General features: G+C 32.9%; 1 pseudogene; it reads left to right on the top strand.

Moving 5' to 3' along the window:
• Positions 1 to 1,229: 1,229 nt before the first annotated feature.
• Positions 1,230 to 6,977, top strand: LOC132177873 (serine carboxypeptidase-like 13; annotated as a pseudogene).
• Positions 6,978 to 10,155: the final 3,178 nt, after the last annotated feature.

Raw genomic sequence — 10,155 nt, 5'->3', positions numbered from 1 at the left:
GTCTTAATCGGGTAGACCCGATTACGACCCGAACCCGATTAGCCCAAACCCAATACCTGTTTTTTCGTGTCGTATTCGTGTCGGGTTCGCGGGTCGTGTCAAAATTGCCGGCCCTAGTCACGATAGTGTTCCGATCGAGTCTTGGTAGGTCCCGGCCAAGTCCTAACCGGGTCCCATCGATGTTTCGGTCAAGTTCCGGTAGTGTCCTAATCGGGTCCTAGAGGTGTCCCGGTTAGGTCTCAGTGGGTTTCGACCATGTCTTAACTGGGTCCCATCGGTGTCTCAATCGATTCTCGGCAGTGTCCTAATAGAGTCTCAATAGTGTCCTAGTCAGGTCCCTGTGGTGTCCCGGTCAAGTCTCGGCAGGTCCCGACCGGGTCCAAGCGATTTTCCGGTCAAGTCACACGATGTCCTAACTAGGCCCTGATGGTGTCTGATGGTGTCCCAGTCAAATCCTACCATGGTCCCGGTAGTGTCTCGGTCAAGTCTCAACAAAGTCCCAACGACGTCCTAGTTGGGTCTGTCGATTTGAGAATAAGGTAATCAAATTTGGAAAATGGTTTACGGTTTTCAAAATGAAAACCATTTTTCAAAAATTAAAGAGGCTTGTTTGCTCAAACTGAAAATATTTTTTGTTGACTATTATTTTACGTCGCACCAAACACTTGAAAGTACGGAAAACATTTTCGAAAAAATCATTTTACGTTGAAACATAAGGAACCTTATATTGAAAAGATGTCACAAGTTTGAGTGGTTAATATAGAAGTTGGGCACATATTTATAGACTTAAGCTTTGGGTTGAATATAGTATCCTAACATACTATATTATGGTCTTCCTAAAAGACTTTCCATAGTGTTATTCTCCCTAACAAAGTTGCATTAGAGCTGATGATAGAGTAGCACATGCACAGAAAAAGATCTTTGACGACAAAGGTGCAAGGTAGATTAGGATTCAAATTCACATAGCACACAAATAATCCTGAAAATGATCCATAAGATTGATAAAAGCTTTTGTTGAGGGTATGTATAACAATGTGATGATGTACTCAAGTGTAAGGGGCGATTGTTAAATATACCCATCCCGTATTCAAAAGATGTCACAAGTTTGAGTGATTAACATAACATAGTTGGACTCAAACCCATATACGTAAGCTTTGAAATAGAGTAACGTCATATCATCTTAAATATGTTATGGTCTCGTTTAAAGACTGTAAAAAGTCACTCTCCATAACAGATAATCTTAGCCCTATATAGATATTGTCGACACAGATTGAGCAGAACGCCAAAGAATCGATCCATTTTTGAATTCGTACATAGTGGATAGAGGGTTTTCAGAGATGGCAGCAAATCAACAAGAGTTGAGAAGTATGTTAAGCACAAACAATTTCATCACTTTGCTTTGGCTGCTTGTGTTAGTGGTGTTTGCAGCATTGGGCACCGTCAAGTCCCAGTCAATCGTCGAGACCCTACCGGGCGTTCCCGGAAAACTTCCTTTCAAACTTGAAACTGGGTAAGTCATCTTTTTCTTTCTTTCTTTTTTGGATGAAAAGACATATCTGTAAAACCAACAAACAAACAAAGAGCAAAAGCAGTTTTTGGACAGCCTTAAACCAGAAACCAGAATAGTGACAGGGATTTGATTTCCCAACCAGAAAAGTGACAGTGACGGCCATATTTTGTGTGTAAATTCTCAGATATGTGGGCGTGGGGGATGCCGACGATGTGCAACTGTTTTACTACTTCATTGAATCCGAGGGGAACCCAAAGAAGGACCCTCTCTTGCTCTGGCTCACAGGAGGCCCTGGTTGTTCTTCTCTCACCGGACTCCTTTACGAAATTGGTAGACTTTCCAACCCTTTTCTTTTGCTTTGAAAAATGTTGGGCCTAAATCCTAATTACAGTTTAAAAATGAATTAAGAAGAAAAATTTGTCAGTTAAATTTATGGGAAAAGTTCACTACCCCTCAAACTACCACCAAAACTACCAAAAAATATCAATGTTCATCAATGACGAAATTACGTTCAGTAAAATAAAAATAAAAATACTAAAATTTCTAAAAAAACCTAAAACTAACACACAAAAAATCCAAACGATGGCCAATTTTTTATTTTTTATTTTTATAAAAAATCCATTTTATAAGAAAAAAATTTAGATTTTTTTTATATAAAATTTGAAAACTTTCATTTTTTTAATAATTTTTTAAATAAAAATTTACGTTTAAAAAAAATAAAAAAATTTTGTTTAGTAAAATAAAAAATAGTTTTTTTTTTAAAAAAAAAAAAAACTCCGTTTTAAAAAAAAATTAAAAATTAAAAATTTTTGTTTAAAAAAATATTATTTTTAAATTAAAATTTTTTGTTTTTTTTTAAATCATTTTTTTTTTTAATTTATAGGGATATTTTTGTCTTATTGAGAAATTTATAAGGGCATTCAATTGGTTTTCAGATGAAATAGTCAAAGGTCTGATCCAACAAATGGTATCAGAGTCATGGATTCAACTCGCGAGAGTGTTACGTTGAGGGAGGAATTGTTGAGGAGCAATAGTACCGCTCTGTTCACGTGGACGACTCTTAAAACATGCATTACATTGTGCGATTTTGAATGCCTCCCTCACTATACACTAATTGATTTTCAAATGAAATGAACAAAGACCCAATCCAACAAAAATTGACAATTTATGTGCGGTTTCAAATCTCAATTATTGACTAAGAAAAAAAAAAAAACCACAATCATTATCTACCATTATGGAAGTAAAGATTTGGACCGTTTCTCACCTAAGATATATAGATCATGTTTGCGTTAATGCTTTTGTGTGTATATATATATAGAAATTTTAAATTTTTTTAATGAAAAAGTAAAAAAATTTTGTTTTATAGTAAATTTTTTTTTATTTGATAGTAATAAAAGTAAAAATATTATTGAAAAATTGAAAAAAAAAAAAAAAGTGAAACTTCAACAAGTCCATTGCCAAACGGACCGTTTCTTTCTTATATCGGTCAGAAATGTTAAGTGAACTTGTTGTTTCTTTAGTTAATATTTATCACATATACAAATTTAGGATTTTTTTTTTATTTTTTTGTGGTTCCAACGCCTTAATTTGGTTACTTTGCACTTTAATGTAGGTCCATTGTCATTTTAATTATGAAGATTTCGATGGAAATCTACCAACATTTTTGTTGAACCCATATTCATGGACAAAGGTATGTCATCACTCATCATACCCTTCTATCTATCCCTTCAATCATCATATATATATATATATATATATATATATGATGATTGAAGGGATAGTATATATATAATCAAATTGAGAAAGGGCTACAAAAAATCAAAACACCAACTAAAAAAAAAGGGTTGAATCCTAGTCTTTTTTAAGAGCTGCATAAAACAATTACCGAGGCAAAAAGGCCATAGATGCTTCCGTCAATATATTTTGATTGTAAAGACTTGTTTGTTTACTTAGAAAATGCGAGAAAATGGTTACTAGGGAGGATTGTTTGTTTACTCTTTGTTATGAAACAATGGTGATAATTTCCAGGCTGCTAGCATAATATTTTTAGATGCTCCCGTTGGCTCGGGATTCTCATATGCAACAAGCTCCCAAGGTTACAATATCACAGATCTAACATCTGCAGCACAAACCTATGAATTCTTGAGGAAGGTGAGTGAAAATTCTATAAAAATAATGAGACTTTTACCATTCTCATATGAACTTAAAGCACATGATCATAATAATAATAATTCTTTATAAAGATTATATATATATTAATGGAATTTATTCCAAGAGCTGCTCATCTTTCTATATGTGCTGATTGATACAGTGGTTAAAGGATATTCACCCAGAATTCATGTCGAATGTGCTATACGTTGGTGGTGATTCATATTCCGGCATCATCGTTCCGATTATTGTTCAAGAAATACATAATGGTAATTTATGAGCGAGTGCTACTACTCTTCACATCCACTAACATAACATGTTTTAAATGGTTTTCTTTTCTTTCTTCTATACATGTAAAAAATCACTTAAAATTCATCACATTATTTGATAGCATTACTCTTTTCTAAGGTGGTTCCCTTTTAAATTTCAACTCCCAAAGGTCAATTTGATTTTTCATGTATGTTTTTTTTCTTGCAAGTAACAGCGTCGGACACTCGCCGTTAATAAAGCTCAGTGTAAACATTTTTATTACGCAACTTGAGCTAGTTCTTGATTGAATATTAAATTAAATAATTAAATTTATTAATTTTTATTCGTTTGAGAGTAAACCCTGCCTTTATAAATTGAAAACAGGGGTACTTGCTTGGCAACCCAGTAACAGATAAATGTGGCGATGTCAATGCAAAAGTAGAATATGCTCGTGGCATGGCACTTATATCTGATGAACTCTATCAAGTAAATCCTCAAAAAATGACCCCGTGATTTTTATTTTTTTAGGTATATATATACCTGAATTTTTTTAGTATATGTCTAGCTAATTTATGTTTTGGCCCCTATCGATAAAAATTTATGGTTGACTACATTAATTTTTTTTTTTTTTTGTTAGAACTACCCAATTAATATTATCGTTTAAAGTTTGATGATCTACGGGGCTGTAGTCTTTTTTTTTTTTGGGTATAGCTTGAGAGAGCTTAGTGGATTCTTTACTTTCTCGTTTATACATACACCCTATAAATTACCCTTCATACCAACACATCATTTGCACTTACTCTAAATTACCGTTTGTGACACTGAACTCCCTTCAACTACCATTTTCTTGCGCGCGGTCAACACCTCCCATTAGGGTTTAACGTTAAAATTGTTAGAAAATGTTGCATGTGACTGGCATGTACAATTTTTTTTATTTATTTAAAATATCCAAAATATCCCAATTTTAGGAAGTAGAATGTCGCATTTGTCCTTTAAATAAAAAAATTACAATAATATATATATAATTTGGATAATTCGTTAGGGTTGGACTTGGACCACCCTCGATCTCGACCTCTGTTTTTTTTTTTAAGGATAATTTGGATAATTCAAATAAAAAACTTTACACAAGTAATTAGTAACATGCACAAATTTTCGTCCATTTTAATGTGAAACACTAACACAGGATACTGAGATGTATTTAAGGGGGACAGGCAATGGCCCTGGTCCTCTGAATTATAAGAAAAATAATAATTTGAGGTATTTTTTTGTCAATTGGTCCCTTCTCAAAAAAAATTTTGCCCTGATTCTCCCAAATTCAAAGCTGACTCTGTCCCTAAGGTCCGGCTATCATTTGAAAGGAAATGATTGTTTGAAAAATTATCTGTAAATAATTTGTCAATTTGTGGGGACTAATTTAATTTTATTGTAATTTCCAGACAGTCAGAAGAAGCTGTGACGGTGAGTACGTGGTTAGATCCAGAAAATGTAGAATGTTTGAAAGATCTTGAAGCTGTGACGAGGGTGAGAAGAATACCCAATAACATTTACTTTCAATCTTCATTTTAATTTATGATAAATGCTATTTTTCTAATCTTTCATCCGTATTTTAAAAAAAAATATAAAATAAAAATCACTATTAAATCTGTAATTGTAGTGCATCGAAAAACTCAATCCCCCCAACATTTTGGAACCCCATTGTCCTTTAATTTCCCGAAAATCAGATGGAATAAGATGGAATATTCAAGCATTTCTTGAACAAAATCCTATGTTGATTCATATGCCTCATTCATGGTCTCAACCTCCTGCCTTATGGTGCCGGGTAAGCCAATTTTTTATTTATTTTTTATTTTATTTTCTCTCTTTCTCTTGCTTAATTGCTTAATTTGCTAATTTTATTTAATTATTTCTTTTGTAGGTTTATACTTACGTTCTCTCTCACCTTTGGTGTAACGATGAAAATGTACAAAATGCTCTTCACATCCGGAAGGTATTGCTTTTATACTTGATTTCTAGTTAACAAATTAAATCCATTTTTTTTAATTATAAAATAATCACTTCATAAGAATCTTATATATGATGACCAACAGGGAACAATAAAGAACTGGGTAAGATGTAATGAGAGCATGTCCTACACATATGATGTTACCAGTACCGTTGATTATCATCAAAATTTCACCAAGATCGCAGGTTATCGATCGTTGATTTATAGGTGATACTAAAACTTCTCTTTTATTTGTAAATTCACTATTGAATCTATGGAACCCATATTGAGAGCTACAATTCAATGGTAGATTTGCCTTATATTTTGTTTCTCTCCTCACAGTGGAGACCACGACCTGCTTGTTCCGTTTTTGGGCACCCTAGAATGGATAAGATCCCTCAACATGACTCTCAATGATGTTTGGGAGCCATGGCTCGTGGATGGTCAAGTTGCCGGGTTGGTATCTAAAATTTGCAAAACTAGTACATCTTTTAGCCTCTATTCTCAAATTTTAATATTTTTCCCCATGCAACAAAGTTTTCTTCTAAATCAGTTCAAAGAAAATTTATTTCTTCAATTCAGTCTATTAAATTAACAGATCCTTAGAGCATGTGAAAATCACGTTCTCTAAAGACAAATGTCAATTTAGTAACTTGAATTAAAAGAAGAATTCTCCGACCCAATTTAAATGAAGACTTTGTCGAAATAAAATTTCCCGATTATCTTAGTTAAAACTACTCTTATCATTTTAACAGGTACACAATGGACTTCGAGAAGAATCAATATAGTATGACTTATGCTACGGTCGAGGCACGAAAAAGACCTCTAATTATTTTTCTTCTTTGTTTTTTTTGTTTTTTGGTTATTGAGGAAGAATAAAAGTTAAGCTTTCCTTTTATATTGTGATTGTGGTTGTAGGGAGGGGGTCACACAGCTCCGGAGTACAAGCCTAAACAATGTTTTGCCATGGCGGATAGGTGGAATTTGCCCACTACCCTCTATGATCTAACAGCTCCGGATGCTCCGATGTCTCGAGACAGAGCCAGATGTTCTTCTTCATTTTTTCTTCTTCTTCCTTTCTCTTTTTTTTTTATTTTTTTTGTTACATCCCCCTTTGGTATATGAACATGTATTTTCATATACATGGAACATGATTCTTTCTAGTTCATTTGAAAAAGACCTCTAATTATTTTTCTTCTTCGTTTGTTTTTTTTTTTTTGTTATGTCCCCCTTTGGTATATATATATATATACATACATGAAACATTATTCTTTCTAGTTCATTTAAATTGAATAATATTCCGTTGATTATATTATAGGGGTATTATTATTTTTTCATAAGTAGTACCATGATGCATGCAATGTTAGGGCCCGACCAGGAAGGCTTAATTAATGGTCCTAAATTGAAAAATTCTACATATTTCTAATATATTAAATTAAAAGTCTTATATGCATGGCAGGTTCTATGAGTTTTTTTTTTTTTTTTTTTGTTTCCTCGAGTCCTATGAGTGTATTATACTATTATATATACTCCATGGACAATTTATTATACAAAGGGGTTAAATACAAATGTAATCCCTATAGTTTATCACTTTATCAAAAAGATCATTGGATTTTCAAAAATGAAAATTTTAGTTCTTGTACTTTCCACCTTTATTAAAATGGTCATTCCGTCTATCTATCGTTTAAACAATTAATGTGTAGTAAGCATCAATGTAATTGCCCTCGCACGGGTTAATCACCTCGTATGCATGGTATGTTATCATTACTTACACATCTAGACCAAAAATTTTAAAAACATCAAATGACTACATTATGCCTGAAAACCGTTAGGATAGTATAAGGTACCGTTAGAACAGTCCCATCACTAGGACAGTCTTAGCGGTAGGAAGGTTATTCGAAAGGCACCGTTTTCATAACAGTTCATACACAGAAACTCCTAACTCTGAAAAATATTCATTTTTCTCCATTTAAGGTGTTCTAGGACCTAAAACGACTTCTTTTTTCCAACCTATATATTAAACAAGCTAGGCCTAAAACCCAAAATATCAAAGTCTCAAAATATCTATTCTTTCACAAGTTTAAAAACGTTTTATATGCAGACTTGGCAAACAAATTTGAAAGAGCCTCCTTGTGAATTGGTAGAAGCAGAGGGTGTCCCCGGACCAGGGGCGGAATGTAATTTGAGGGGGCAAATTTTTTTAAAAAATTAAAAATTAAAAAAAAAAAATCTTGAAGGGGTAAAAATTAATTTCTAAAGGTATATTTAAAAAATAAATAAATAAAATAAATAAAAATTGAGGACCACCCTATGGCTTTGGGAGCTGGCCCCCCTCCCCCAAGCCAAAGGGTCGTTCTGCCCTTGGCGCCCCCGATCTGCCTCTTCCCCTATTGGAATGATCGGAGACATAGGATTGTTCCCTCTCTCTGAGGCAGGCGATGGATTGATGGTTGGATTTGAAGTAGAATCTCGGTTGGGAGAGGTTGTTGCATAAGAAGAAGAAGAGGAGGTGTAAGTTTCCATTGAAGAAAATTGATTTGAAGTTTATCTTCAAGGCTCTGATACCATATCAAAACTGAATATTGTTAGGTAAAAATATTTGAACTTCCTCTTGACACATTTATCTTCGTTATCATGTTGTTGCTTCTCTTCTTTTCTTTTCTTTTTATAGTGGAAATTTCCTCCTGAATTACTATACATTTTGAAAAGACCTCCTAAATTTCAAAAACTCTCAATTTAACCCTCTCAACTTTCAATTTAATGCAATGTACCCCCTTTATCAGATTTTAAACATTAAAAGTAATAAAATGACCTTTATATCCCTGACTTTTTTTTCAAATTAATTTTTTTTAAAAAAAAAAAAAATGAAAATCGAAGGGTAATTTGGTCTTTTTAGTCATTTTTATTAGGGGTTAACTGTTGAATCTGACTATGGGGTGTCAATTGAATCAAATTGAAAGTTCATGAGGTTAAATTGATAGTTTTTGAAATTTGGGGGTTATTCTCAAAACAAGTGGTAATTTAGGGGTCTAAAGTAAAAATTTCTCTTTTTTTGTGACAGCCCGGTAACCTTTCAAAGAATGGTCACTTCGTGTATGCACTCTTGTCGGGCAAACCCCATATCATTGAGCTGCATTTATCCTTGTTACGTACCTTGCTGTTGCTTATATATATATAGATCAGATTCTGTCTCAATAGACTTCAACTAAGATGGTTAAAGGATAGAGCGAAAGGAAACAGGTGCTAAATTCTGATATTGTCAAGGCCACAAAGCAAAATTAACAAATCATACTAAAATTTCTTGGAATATTTGAAATACTTTTGTTTGCCAGTCAAATGTTAGGAGTTGATATCCGTCGTTAATTAATCTTTTAACTTAATAAACTTCATCAATATATCATAAATATAGTTGAATAATATATATATATTATTCACACACACATGAAGAATGAAGCAAATGTGAACCATGTGGCATGATTAAGTTAGGTCGATCGCTACCCGTTTATTGGTGTGTTTTGAAAGTTGGCTGTAAGCTCTTGCCTCTTCCATCTAATTTTTTTTTTCTATGCGAGCTCGGAAGGGAATTTCCCCTCAATGGGTTCAATCAATATGATGATATTATACTATCAAACTTAATTTACCATAAAAATGTAACTTAATTTTGTAAATCAAAACACGAAATAGTTTAAATTATGGCTGACAATTTTTAACACAACCCATGAAACTGACACAAAATTAATGGGTTAGGGTTGGGCTATTTGTTCCGTTTAATTAGACAAGACTTAGGATTGGCCTATATAATCTTATATACATATATTGACACGACCCAAACCCAACACATGATGTAAGGGCTAACAATTTTTGACATGACATGCGAACCTAAAACAAACCTAATACAAAATTAACAGATTAGAATTGAGAGAGTCTGATTCGTTTAATTAAATGTGTCAAATTATAGTTGACTTATATAATCTTATAGTCATTTCTCAACACGACCCGAGTACGAATTGACACACCTAATTAATTTTCAAGTAATCAACACCAAAAAAAAAAAAAAAAAAAAACCTTGGGAAAATCCATATGCCCCCTCAAACTACAACTCAATTGACAATGTCCCCCTCCCAAACAACTAAAAATTGCCGATGTCTCCCTAATGACAAAAATACCCTTACTGAAAGAAAAACTCAAGTTTTTTTTTAAAAAAAAAGTGGAAATTTTAAACAATTTTTTTTTTTTTTAAAAAAAAAAAACAAAATTGTATTTTTTT

This window comes from Corylus avellana, chromosome ca4 (genome assembly GCF_901000735.1).
Source record: "Corylus avellana chromosome ca4, CavTom2PMs-1.0".
Lineage (NCBI taxonomy): Eukaryota > Viridiplantae > Streptophyta > Magnoliopsida > Fagales > Betulaceae > Corylus > Corylus avellana.
The sequence above is the reverse complement of the archived record's forward strand: the minus strand, read 5'-3'. Positions and strand labels throughout refer to the sequence as shown.